The sequence below is a fragment of the Schistocerca nitens genome, chromosome 7 (assembly GCF_023898315.1).
Source record: "Schistocerca nitens isolate TAMUIC-IGC-003100 chromosome 7, iqSchNite1.1, whole genome shotgun sequence".
NCBI classification, from domain to species: domain Eukaryota; kingdom Metazoa; phylum Arthropoda; class Insecta; order Orthoptera; family Acrididae; genus Schistocerca; species Schistocerca nitens.
This window is the reverse complement of record NC_064620.1, coordinates 419162165-419176535: the sequence shown is the minus strand read 5'-3', so window position 1 is coordinate 419176535 and position 14371 is coordinate 419162165.

The following is a 14371-nucleotide window of genomic DNA, read 5'->3' as shown; positions in this document are numbered from 1 at the left end:
TTAACATCGAGTATAGATTTAAGTGTCAGGAAGTCGTTCCTGAAAGTATTTGTATGGAGTGTAGCCATGTATGGAAGTGAAATGTGGACGATAAATAGTTTGGACAAGAAACTTTCGAAATGTGGTGCTACAGAAGAATGCTGAAGATTAGATGGTTAGATCACATAACTAATGGTGAGGTACTGAATACAATTGGGGAGGAGTTTGTGGCACAACTTGACAAGAAGAAGGGACCGGTTGGTAGGACATGTTCTGAGGCATCAAGGGATCACAAATTTAGCATTGCAGGGCAGCGTGGAGGGTAAAAATCATAGAGGGAGACCAAGAGATGAATACAATAAGCAGATTCAGAAGGATGTAGGTTGCAGTAAGTACTGGGAGATGAAGAAGCTTGCACAGGATAGGGTAGCATGGAGAGTTGCATCAAACCAGTCACAGGACTGAAGACCACAACAACAGCAACAACAATCTTTGGAGCGGAGTTTTCATCTGAAGCTACGGTCTGGAACCGAGCGACCGCCACGGTCGCAGGTTCGAATCCTGCCTCGGGCATGGATGTGTGTGATGTCCTTACGTTAGTTAGGTTTAACCCTAGCATTACCAACGGGGGGGCCTCGTAGGCCCACTGACTCAGTTTTTCTATGTTGTATCCACACCCTTTGATATATGAACCTGAAAGCAAAGGTAATTGTTCGTTATTGAATGTACTATTGAGTCATTACAGAATTTCGGAATAAAAATGTAATTAAAATTCATTTACTTGATTTAATTCTCTGTGGGCCTTAGAAGCCCACCCGTTGGTAATAGCAAGGAAAGATTTACGAGATTGAGTCTCTCGTTTCAAATTCTTACCATGAAACGAATTTTGGCATTGTTGCCTTCAGACATATTATTATGAAGCGGACCATTCTTATTTTCAGTGTTTCTGCTGCTGTTGAACCAGCAACATGAGTAGACATCGTTTACGTGATAGTTCCATTGAAAGAGTGCTAGAAGAAGTTTTGAACGAATCAGATTTAGAGGAAAGTGAAGTGGATGATGATGTGGAAGAAATTAGAACTGATTCATCGTCTGAGAATGAAGATGAGGTTGAAGCCAATCCACCAGATGATAATGATACGGAATGTGATAAATTCATTGCAAAAAGTGGACGAGAGTATATTACGAAGCCATCTCGACAATATCGGCGTTCTGTACAAAATATAGTGCGAGAAAGAATGGGGCTAGGACAACAAGGAAGAATTGCGTCTCCGAAAGAGGCTATAGAGCTCTTTTTTACACCTCAAATTATGAATCTAATAAAACTACACTCAAATGAAGAGGCTTCTCGACTAGGTATTCAGCACACAGATGAAGATGAGTTATTTTGTTATATAGGACTCTTGCTAATCATGGGTTCAAATCATGACAATAAGATACCTGTCCAAGATTTATGGTCTTTGCTTCAGGGCCGACAAGTGTACTATGGATCAATGAGTCGGACCCGATTTTTCGAATTGACTAAAATATTGAGGTTTGATGATAAGAACACAAGAGAAATTCGTCGCCAGACTGACAAGTTTGCTCCAATGAGGGAAATTTTTGAAAGCTTCAATTCTTCACTTCCATTATATTTCATTCCTGGTCTACATACAACAGTGGATGAGATGTTGTCTTTGTTCCGTGGTCGCTGTCCATTCAAGGTGTTTCTAAAAGAAAAACCTGGAAAATACGGCATTCTAATTCGAATGCTGTCTGATTCTGAGACTAGATATGTGATCAGCATGGACATCTATACAGGCAAGTCAGGAAATACACAGCATTCAAATGGACCGATGGAAATTGTAAAGAGACTAATAAAACCTATTGAAAAAACAGGCCGTAATGTTACCACAGATCGGTACTATACTTCAGTGGAGCTTGCTGAGACTCTATGGAATGATTTTCACCTCACACTTGTTGGCACCCTACAGTCTAACAGACGACACATAGCTGAAGAGCTGAAGACTACAACTGGCCGCAGTTTACACTCTTCCATCTTTGCTTATACTGACCCTCAGACACAGAGGCCACCAGTTACTCTTGCATCAACGCTAGTCCGCGAGAAGCCAAAACGACTGCTGTTGATGCTTTCAACTTATCACTCAGAAGGGGTGTTGAATGAAGACTCAAAAAAGACTAACATAAATCTTTTTTATAATTCTACAAAGGGAGGCGTGGACACCGTAGACCAGATGGCAAGACACTACAGCACAAAGAGAGGAACAAGAAGATGGCCTTTGTCCCTCTTCTACACACTCATTGACATAGCAGCAATAAATGCATATTCACTCTTCCTCCTCAACTTTCCGAATTGGAAAAAGAATTTGCTAAACCGCAGAAGAGTTTTTATCACTAACTTAGGTCTCGAACTAATAAGATCTCAAGTAGATAAACGGGCACAAAATTTGTATGGACTTCAGAAGCCAGTAATAATGGCAATGGAAAGCATCACACAACGGAAGCTCAGCTGGTCTGTAGAACCATCATCCTCAACAGCAGAACCAGGAACACGTGGACGGTGCCACCTATGCTGCCAAGAAGCTGCATCTAAAAAGATCAAGTACAACAAGCTGGGAAAGTCAACTGTTACCTGCTCTCAGTGCCACAAACACGTCTGTGGGAAACACTGCAGGAAGACAGTGTTGTGTGAAAAATGCGTTGCAGAATGAGACAGTAAATTTTGTTTGCTTCATGTAGTGTATCGAATTAAAAAAGTCGTTTTTATAAGAAAACACTATTTTGAAACATTATTCCAAAAAATATATAAACTGAATCTCGTGATTTGTTCATTTTATTCCTATTATAATAACATCTTTTATTATCCAGTATACAAAAACAATGTCTAAGCATTTTGAATTGTTATTAGAGGTATCAGAAGTAAATAAACTTGATTTATGATAAAATAAATTGTGGTATTCTTTATGGGCCTTTGAGGCCCCCCCGTTGGTATTACATGTAACAAAAAATACGTTGGTAATGCTAGGGTTAATTAGTTCTAAGTTCTAGGCGACTGATGACCTCAGAAGTTAAGTCGCATAGTGCTCAGAGCCATTTTTCATCTGAAGCAGTCGTTTCGGAATAGATCGACTGGTCGCAAGCAGTGTCCGACTTATGAAAAGAGCGGCGAGTTCAGTGGAATTATTTGACACTGTGACGAAACGTGCTGCTATCCTTTGGATATTCTGTTTACCTTGTCAGTCCCATCACTGATACACATCCGAGACTGACGAACAATACTTCAGTATCGCGAATCTCAGTCGATCATCTGTCTTGCCTGCGGTGTGCTGGCTCCACTTTAAATCGCTTAGTACGCGTAGTTCAATAATGTTATGGCTTTAACTGCTTCCAATGATTGTGTGACATTGGTGTAAGCCATACATATTATAAAACTCCATGTGTGCTTGTATGTGTGTTTATCTCCCCCTAACCCACAGGACCGATTTCAATCAAACTTGGTAAACATGTCCGTTACTGTCAGTTAACAATCGCTGTTGGGGTAAAAACCATCTGTCTATCATAGTTCAATGATGACTTTATAAAAACTGAGATGCGCCAAATACTGCATTCTGCATACAGTTTAAATTTATTACTTCTTTGATGTTAAACCTACTCGCGACACATTTTGCAGTCAGTATCCATATGTGTCACTGAGTGTACCTGTAAAATTATATCATTGCACGACCCGTAGATCAGGAAACACGACCTCATAAACACTGTGAGGAGTGAAAAAAATGCCCCACCATGAATGAAGTTTTAATAGATTTATTCTTTACTACTAAGACACTGCCGGCCGTGGTGGCCAAGCGGTTAAAGGCGCTACAGTCTGGAACCGCGCGGCCGCTACGGTCGCAGGTTCGAATCCTGCCTCGGGCATGGATGTGTGTGATGTCCTTAGGTTAGTTAGGTTTAAGTAGTTCTAAGTTCTAGGGGACTGATGACCTTAGAAGTTAAGTCCCATAGTGCTCAGAGCCATTTGAACCATTTTTGAACTAAGACACTCCCACAGTCAGCGTACGGAAATCCGTGACACCGACAGTGCTTTTGACAGATTTCAATTGTGAAGCACCGGCTGCTGTGGCCGACCGTTTGTAGGCGCTTCAGGCCGGAACCGCGCTGCTGCTGCTACGGTCGCATGTTCGAATCCTGCCTCGGCCATGGATGTGTGAGATGTCCTTAGGTTAGTTAGGTTCAAGTAGCTCTACGTCTAGAGGACTGATGACCTCAGGTTTTAAGTCCAATAGGGCTTAGAGCCATTTGAATCATTTTTCGAACCCGGAAGCGTAAACGGCTGTAAGCAAAAACAATAGCCACATCTAGAGCTACGAAGAGGCATTGCCATAGAGACTTATACAGAATCGCTTTGTAGACACGCGAAGCAGATGGACTTATACATTTGCGTATTATGCATATTCCTTTGTTCGACTGTTCCATGATTTCGAAGCTTTTCGATATTACACTACAAATACAGTTAATTTTTTGTTTCCGTTTCTGACAGAAAACTGGCAAAATGAATAACCGGTCAGTGCCGGATTTGTCAGAGAAACACGCTACATCATCCCGGAAACCACCAGCCGGTCGCCGTTGCGCTGGCGTAGACATCCGCTCCACTGGGGCCGGTCACATTCCCCATTATGACACGCTGCAATCCCAGGAGGCAGTTCTTCCCGAAGCAACTCCAGTCATCGCATTTCCGAGATTCTCCCTCTCTCATCCGTTCCACGGGAACTATTAGTAGAAAGGTCAAAGAGAACGCCCATCACAGAAAGCTCACGCAACCAACCTCTTCCGCCAATTAGTGCAATACACTAATTAAGATACCCTCAGAGGAATATGCTAGCAATGCAGAAAGAGACGCTCTACATTAATGAGGTAAAAATTGGTAAAATTGGTTCTGAACAACTCGACGTAAAACCCTAGTTTTTCTTTCCTTTTCCTCTTTTTTTTCGTGAACCAGTGGAGCGTATTAAGAGTTGTTTATTTGTAGCTGTTTCGAGACTGTATGAAAATCATTCTACACGACTGCCAAACCTTTGGCTGTTGTAAAGGAGTATTCATCGTGTAATCAGGGCATTCTCTGTCTTAAAGAACGGTTTGGGAAATGTGTAAGAGCCACCAGACGAATTCAGATGTAATGTGAAGTGGTCGGCGAGAGAAGTTGTCAGTCCTCAACTAAATAAGGGTTCGTGTGATTAAGTTATCCGTTATGTATCCCAACGTTCCACAAGCTGATGAGAAGCACTTTTTTTTGTATCATTAGTCTTCTGACTTGTTTGTTGCAGCCCACCGCAAATTCCTCTCCTGTGCCAACCTCTTCACCTCACAGTAGCACTTGCAACCCACGTCCTGAATTATTTACTGGACATATTCAGTCTCTGCCTTCCTCTGTAGTTTCTACCCTCTACATTCCCTCTAGTACCATGAAGTTATTCCCTGATGTCTTAACAGATAACTTATCATCCTGTTCCTTCTTCTTGTGATTGTTTTCCATATACTCCTTTGCTCGCCGATTCTGCCGAGTACATCCTCATTTCTTATTTTATCTGTCCAAGTATTCTACGGTAGCTTCACATCTCAAATGCTTCGATTCTCTTCCAATTAGCCGGCCGGTGTGGCCGTGCGGTTAAAGGCGCTTCAGTCTGGAACCGCGTGACCGCTACGGTCGCAGGTTCGAATCCTGCCTCGGGCATGGATGTGTGTGATGTCCTTAGGATAGTTAGGTTTAAGTAGTTCTAAGTTCTAGGGGACTGATGACCACAGAAGTTAAGTCCCATAGTGCTCAGAGCCATTTCTCTTCCAATTCGGTTTTCCCACAGTCCATGTTTCACTATCATTCAATGTTGAGCTTCAAACGCACATTCAGAAATTACTCCCTCAAATTAGGGCCTATGTTTGATACTAGTAGAATTCTTTTCGCCACGAAAGCCTTTTTTGCCAGTGAGAGTCCGTTTTTTATGTCCTCCTCATTCCATCCTCTATTGGTTATTTTGCTGCCTAGCTACCGGAAGTTCTTAACTTCACCTACTTCATGATCACCAATCCTGATTTTAATTATCTCGCTGTTCTGATTTCTGCTACACTCTTTGTTCGATTTATTCTCAGTACATATTCTGTGCTCATTAAACAGTTGATTCCATTCAACAGATCCTGTGATTCTTATTCACTTTTACTAACGATAGCAATGTCATCAGCGAATCTTATCATTGATATTCTTTCACCCTGAACTTTTACTCCACTCTTGAACCTTTCTTTTATTTCCTTCATTGTTTCTTCCATGTATAGAAGGAACAATAGGGGCGAAAGACTGCATCCCTGTCTTAGAACCTCTTTTATCCGTGCACTTCGTTCTTGGTCTTTCACTCTTATTATTCCCTTCTGGCTCTTTTACATACTCTATATTATCCGCCTTTCCCTACAGCTAACCCCCTATTTTTCTCAGAATTTCAAACATCTTGCACCATTTTAATTTGTTGAACGCTTCTTCCAGGTAGACAAACCCTACGAACGAATCGTGATTTTTCTTGTCTTGCTTCCGTGATGAACTGCGACTTCAAAATTGCCTCTCTCTGGCCTCTTTCCTAAAGTCAAAGTCAGATGGTACATCACCAGATGCACATATTCTAGGTAACAACGCGGACTTCTTGTCACATCCCCAATGATTTTAGAAATTGTGAGGGAATGTTACCTATCCCTTCTGCCTTATTTTATCTTAAGTCGTCCAAAGCTTTTTTAAATTCTGATTCTAGTATCGAATGTCCTATCTCTTCTGTATCGAACCCTGTTACTTATTCTATCAAGTCATCAGCAAAGTCATTGCCCTTACAAAGACCTTCAATGTACTCTTGCCTCTCCTCTGCACTCTTAACGTTACCGCCCTTGCTTTTCACCGAAGGTAATTTTGTAATTTTGACACTTCTATATGCTGAGTCAGTAAAAAAAAACAAAAAAAAAACAGCTCCGTCGTCAAGCCATGAATGGCCTACAGGGGCCATCCGACCGCCGTGTCATCCTCCGTGGAGGATGCGGATATGAGGGGCGTGGGGTCGTTATGATGGTATTCTTGACCGAAGCCGCTACTATTCGGTCGAGTAGCTCCTCACTTGGCATCACGAGGCTGAGTGCACCACGAAAAACGGCAACAGCGCATGGCGGCCTGGATGGTCACCCAGCCAAGTGCCGACCACGCCCCACAGCGCTTAACTTCGGTGATCTCACGGGACCGGTGTAACCACTGCGACAAGGTCGTTGCCTTATGCTGAGTCAGTCCTTCCGACAACCATTTCGTTTTCGATTTGTTCTCATTTTTCGTGGAGCCATTCCACCTTAGCTTCCCTGCACTTCCTATTTATTTCATTCCGAAGTACTTGTATTCCTGTATTCCAGAATTTCCCCGAAAATGTTTGTATTTTCTTCTTTTATTGATTAACTGAAGTATCTACCTACTGAACTACCCCTTATCACAGTATTTACTACCTTGACGAAGTCCAAGCGTATCTCTTCGTCCCTTAGTACTTCCGTATCCCACTTCTTTGCGCATTGATTATTCCTGACTAGTCTCCTAAACTTCAGACTGCTCTTCATCACAACTAGTTGTATGCATGTGTTCTTGGGTACGCCTTACATCCCGACCATGACATAATCTGACATCATGCCGTGTTTCCCGGTCTTTTCCAAGTTTAGCTCATCCTACAGTGATTATTGAACAGGGTATTAGCTATAACCAGCTGTAATTTATTGCAGAGCTCAATTAGCATTTCTCATCTCTCATGCCCTGTACCAAGCCCACATTTTGCCGTAATCCTTTCTTCTATTTCTGCTCCTACAATCGCATTTCAGTCCGTCATGACTATTAGATTTTCGTCTCCTTTACCGTACTGTATTACCCGTTCAATATCCTCATATACTTTTTCCATCTCTTCATCTTCCACTTGCGACGTCGGCATATATATCTGAACTATCGTTGTCAGTGATGGTTTGCGGGCCGGCAGGGGTGGCCGAGCGGTTGTAGGCGCTACAGTCTGGAACCGCGCGACCGCTACGGTCGCAGGTTCGAATCCTGCCTCGGGCATGGATGTGTGAGATGTCCTTGGGTTAGTTAGGTTTAAGTAGTTCTGAGTTCTAGGGGACTGATGACCTTGAAGTTAAGTCCCATAGTGCTCAGAGCCATTTGAACCATTTGATGGTTTGCGGTAGATTCTGATGAGAACAACCGTATCACTGAACTGTTCACAGTAACTCACTCTTTGCCTTACCTTCCTTTTCATAACGAATCCCCTTATACCATTTTCCGCTGCAGTTGATATTATACTATACTCATCTGACCAGAAATCTTTATCTTCTTCTCATTTACTTGACTGATCTACACCATATCCAGATTAAACTTTAACATTTCCCTTTTCAGATTTTCTTGCTTCCCTAACAGGTTCAAATGGCTGACATTCCACGCCCCGTCTCGTAGAACGTTATCCTGTGCTTGGTTAGTCAATCTTTTTTTCATGGCCACCTCCACTTGTCCTGCGGGTACACATTATGTATCTTTAATTCAGTGGTTTCGGTTGCCTTTTGCATCCTCATGCCGTTGATCATTGCTGAGTCTTCCGTCTTTAAGAGCAGTCTCCCACCTTAGTGCCAAGAGAGTGCCCTGAACCTCTGTCCGCTCCTCCGCCCTCTTTGATAAGGTCTTTGGCAGAAAGGGGGTGACTTCTTATACTGGAAGTGTTTGGCGACAATCGCTGCGATTTTTATTGAAAATTTACGCGTTAGCGTGGTTCGAACCCAGGATCGAGCAAGGACGTTTCAATTAGTAATCAAAGACTCTACCTTTTTTTCCGTATTGTTCGTTGCGTTTGTCTGGGAGGACGTCACATGACATCCATTAAAGTTGATCGTTGACTCCTTTACGCTTTAATCAATTTTTTTTATTACGGAGGGCAACCAGCCCTCGGATCGACCCCTAGACCACCGATAATTCCATTTTTACTGCTAACACGCAGTGTCAACTACGTTAATGGTTTTGTCTATATTTTATTTACGTTATTGTCTTTAAATTTAACCAAACCCATAACATACAGTAACTCAAAAAACGCTGTTGTGGGTCAATACTTTCTTCCGCAGATTCCTTCATATTACTACTATTTTAAAATTTGCCATTTGTCATTGTTAAAGCAAAGGCAGCTCTGAAACTGGTCGAGTATTGAGCGGTTATAGTGACAATGTTGTGTTGTGGAGGTCTTCGCTGGATAATTTTTGTATGAATAAAATCTTTGATTAAAGCACTCGAGCTATCGAAGATGGTCTCCGTCATCAACATCTGGAGTGAAAACCACTGACTGCCGAGGCTGGCACGGTGTTCTGCTTATATAGACACGATGGCAGCGACTGGAACCTTCCAGAGACGGTCGAAGTGACGCATGCGCACAAGGCGAGTTGGGCAGCGCGCAGCCGCTCTGTCGCCACGGCATCGAGTGACGTCATCCGGCGCGAGGTGCCGGCGTAACGTTTGAAACTGTCGCTTCCACCTCCCTACAAGCACCAAGCGTTCGTCTTCGCTTTCGCTCGATATCCAAAGCTCTCCCTCATTCCCTACAAAGGACGTACCTCTGGTAACTCTTAAAAAGGTCGCGGCTGTCTCCTTTACAACGGAATTCCTATATAGTGACGTATGAGTCACGATTCTCGTATTTTCAATTTGTCTTCCATTTCGGTTTTCTTCGTGAAGTTCAGTTACGGCCGAATTCTCAGGCTACTACCTTTAAAACGTCGTGTGTCCTCAGAACAACACTCAGCACCAGTGCGAATAGTTTGAGCTATACTGCCTCGCCGGCCACGGTGGCCGAGCGGTTCTAGGCGCTTCAGTCTGGAACCGCGCGACTGCTACGGTCGCAGGTTCGAATCCTGCCTCGGGCATGGATGTGTGTGATGTCCTTAGGTTATTTAGGTTTAAGTAGTTCTAAGTTCTAGGGGACTGATGACCTCAGCTGTTAAGTCCCATAGTGCTCAGAGCCATTTGAACCATATACTGCCTCATTCACAGGGGACACCATACACAGTGGCCACTCTAAGAGCTATGTCGTAACACATCTCGTATCCTGGAGGCGGGCCAGAACACTGGTATCAGTACGTGTCTCTGCACAATGGTCCTATCTACATCTACATCTACATACATACTCCGCAATCCACCATACGGTGCATGGTGGAGGGTACCTCGTACCACAACTAGCATCTTCTCTCCCTGTTCCACTCCCAAACAGAACGAGGGAAAAATGACTGCCTATATGCCTCTGTACGAGCCCTAATCTCTCTTATCTTACCTTTGTGGTCTTTCCGCGAAATTTAAGTTGGCGGCAGTAAAATTGTACTGCAGTCAGCCTCAAATGCTGGTTCTCTAAATTTCCTCAGTAGCGATTCACGAAAAGAGCGCATCCTTTCCTCCAGAGACTCCCACCCGACTTCCTGAAGCATTTCCGTAACACTCGCGTGATGGTCAAACCTACCAGTAACAAATCTAGCAGCCCGCCTCTGAATTGCTTCTATGTCCTCCCTCAATCCGACTTGAAAGGGATCCCAAACGGTCGAGCAGTACTCAAGAATAGGTCGTATTAGTGTTTTATAAGCGGTCTCCTTTACAGATGAACCACATCTTCTCAAAATTCTACCAATGAACCGAAGACGACTATCCGCCTTCCCCACAACTGCCATTACATGCTTGTTCGACTTCATATCGCTCTGCAATGTTACGCCCAAATATTTAATCGACGTGACTGTGTCAAGCGCTACACTACTAATGGAGTATTCAAACATGATTCTTTTTCCTATTCATCTGCATTAATTTACATTTATCTATATTTAGAAAATGTTCAAATGTGTGTGAAATCTTATGGGACTTAACTGCTAAGGTCATCAGTCCCTAAGCTTACACACTACTTAACCTAAATTATCCTAAGGACAAACACACACACCCATGCCCGAGGGAGGACTCGAACCTCCGCCGGGATCAGCCGCAGAGTCCGTGACTGTGGTGCCTTAGATCGCTCGGCTAATCCCGCGCGGCTCTATATTTAGAGTTAGCTGCCATTCTTTACACCAATCACACCATCCAAGTCATCTTGTATCCTCCTACAGTCACTCAACGACGACACATTGCTATCCACCCTATCCAAAAGATCATTTATGTAGATAGAAAACAACAGCGGACCTACCACACTTCCCTGGGGCACTCCAGATGATACCCTCACCTCCGATCAACACTCACCATCGACGACAACGTACTGGGTTCTATTACTTAAGAAGCTTGCTGCTCGCTGGCCTAACTCAATAACTGAGCTTCGAATCTCTTCGTTCAGCTTTTAGTAATCAGTCTTGTTTCCGTCAGCTTCAGAAAACACCGATGTTGGTCGCAAAACTGACTGAAGAGAATTGGCACCTGTCCTAACGTGAGATAGACTGTTACGTAGAAGACTGCAGGTCATTCGATTCTGCGTGAACATTCAGCAGAAAAGATCTGTTCCATATGGATTCTACATAGTTTAACCGAAGCTCATAAACAAGGAGTCGTTTGAAGTATGAAAATGCTCAAAAAATTCCGCCGAGAAAATATGTAATCTGTACGCAACGTCGTAATAGGAAACTATACTTGGATACACAGGGAGTTTCATAATTCCTATTACAGGCTTCTAGGGGCTGTGGTGGAGACTTAGTAGATAAAGTTCAAATAAAGAACTTATTTCCGGAAATGTACAGTTTGGGTACAAAATAAGGTTGATGATCAGATCACTTTCAGATCCCACGCTTCACGGTACGCACACAGCAGAATCAATGAGTTCTGTCTTGTGTGTTCTGCAGGACGTGCTCCAAGTCCTGAACACTCATTTCATTGCACAAGATGTATCTGCGACACGTGCTTTCGTACACACGAATCCACAGGCCGCGGTGTGCGTCTGAGAACAACCATAGTCAACTCTCCTAGTTGCAAACGTACATTTATCGCGATCGTTTTTGTTGTCCGAGGAAAATGGTATTTGACAGAGTGAGGAGATACGGAAAGTATGCGCTGTGCTCTAGCCGTTCGAACTGTACCCTGACCCGTTAGATTTGAAAGTGATTCGATGTTCAAACTTATTCTAAATCGAAACTATACATTACCGGATCAATACTTTATCTACTAAACCCCTCTACAACTACAAGAAGCCTATATTAGCAATTTTACAGCATCATACATTCATGCGAGCCGCAAACTAAGCAGTATCGTAAATCGGGTATGCTTTGAGCGACATTCATATTCAAACGTGATTATCGTGACGTGACTCTTTTTTTTTGACTTTGTGATATTTGTGGTAGTGAACGTAGGGTCTTGTATGAAAAGCATTAAAAACTAATTAGAATAATATATTTTCTGAAATGTAGAGGAAGTAACGGAAAAAATTGTAGGTGGTCAAAGTGAAATGGATTTGGGGACAGTGACCGGCCTATATTGTCATCTACCATCCCACTGTATAGGTATTTCAAAAACATAACGAAACTTTGACCAGCCAGAAAAAAATAGATTGAACTAAGCTTTTCTTCGGTGTTTTATTAAGACCCATGAAATAAGAAAAGAACCTAGTACAGTACATAAATCGAACAGTGTGACCCATCATCAAAATTATAAATATAATAAAAGGTACTAGGATGAAGAAGCAGACACATAGCTCCAAATTTAGTTACGCAAAACACATTCAGTTTCATCCGTCTTGCCGCGCGGGTTTAGCCGAGCGGTCTTAGGCGCTGCAGTCATGGACTGTGCGCCTGATCCCGGCGGAGGTTCGAGTCCTCCCTCGGGCATGGGTGTGTGTGTTTGTCCTTAGGATAATTTAGGTTAAGTAGTGTGTAAGCTTAGGGACTGATGACCTTAGCAGTTCACTCCCATAAGATTTCACACACATTTGAACATTTTTTTTCATCCGTCTTAAACCTAAATATTACAAACCATCCGTTGCAGTTAGAACTAAGGTTATCTGTTCTTCATTTATCGAGTCAGTATATGGCACGCATGACCAAACAAACTTCATTCCTCGTTTCTGGAGATATTTGACATTATATGTTGTACCTAAATCACTGCCTGAATCATAATAACTGGTAAATTTGAGCAATGTACGAGTGACATTTGTTTTTCTTAGTTGTAGGCACATTAACAATTGCGAATTAACCTACCAGTTGTTAATGTTCGTATTCTTTATTTCCACACTGGCATTGGTATCAGAGCTGTTTAATACTTTCTCTGTCTGGAATCCTGTGTTAACAATGGCTAATAATCAAAGTAACCCCAAAACAGTAGTTACGCAAGTTATCTCAGAAATCGTATGTAGTGGCAGATATATACATGTGAACTAAAAACTAATCAGTGGTCTGTTCTGAGAATTAATAGAGTAACACACGTGATACAGTTGAAAATATCGATGGCTGTGCAATAAAAATATGTCAGTGGATCTTGTGCAATTCGAGTTTATTACATTTTTTCGTGTACAATTATAAATCGCAACAGTTTCACCAACTGCTGCGCAAGAAAGTCGACAGTACATGGCATCATCCAGTGTATATTGATGGAATTTCACCAGCAAACTGTGTATACTAAACACTTAACTGAGAACCAGCAGACAGCTGTAAAACTTTCGGTGTATGAGTGAAGTAACCAGAGCGGTCAAAGTTCCCGGATTACAGTAATCAGTTGTTTAGTTGTTCCGAGCTGAACCAAAAATAACGAAAGTCCTTCGTTCGCGCGAAGCACTTGTAAGGAAATAGTGACATTTATGTTACAGTGCGTGCTGTAATTTAATTTAAATACAGAGTAGCACTCAGTACTATGGCTGTGCATGTCAGGAGAGAAAGGCTGGCTACTCACTCCACTATGACAGATTACCAATACACCTGGACCTCGACTGTGATAAAGTTTCAGTCAGTACGAGACTATCGTTCATCTACGGCAGGTAGCCCAGTCAACGAAGACCGACGAAGGTCGATTAGGGGAACCAGTCGTGTGGTTACAAATTTTTGGGAGGTGCTAGAAGGGAGTTTTTAGAAAAAATGTTTCTGTACCACATCTAAGTGCTGTAGCTCGGTATTAAGGGATAATTGTGCTCTAGGGGAAGTAACAGGGTGGAGGGGAGAAGATATGAGGTGGCGTGAGGGAAGGTAGTTCGCCGGGTAGTGTTCATGAACTTACTTCCATCATAGGCCTGCAAACTTGACGTCGCAGCTGATTCCCCAGTTTATCCCACTACGTCACAAGAAGCAACTTCGCGTGTTTCACAAAGTTATACAGGTCCTCCACACAGCGCCTTACGAATCATTGACGACGCAGAGGAACGCGAACTTAGCT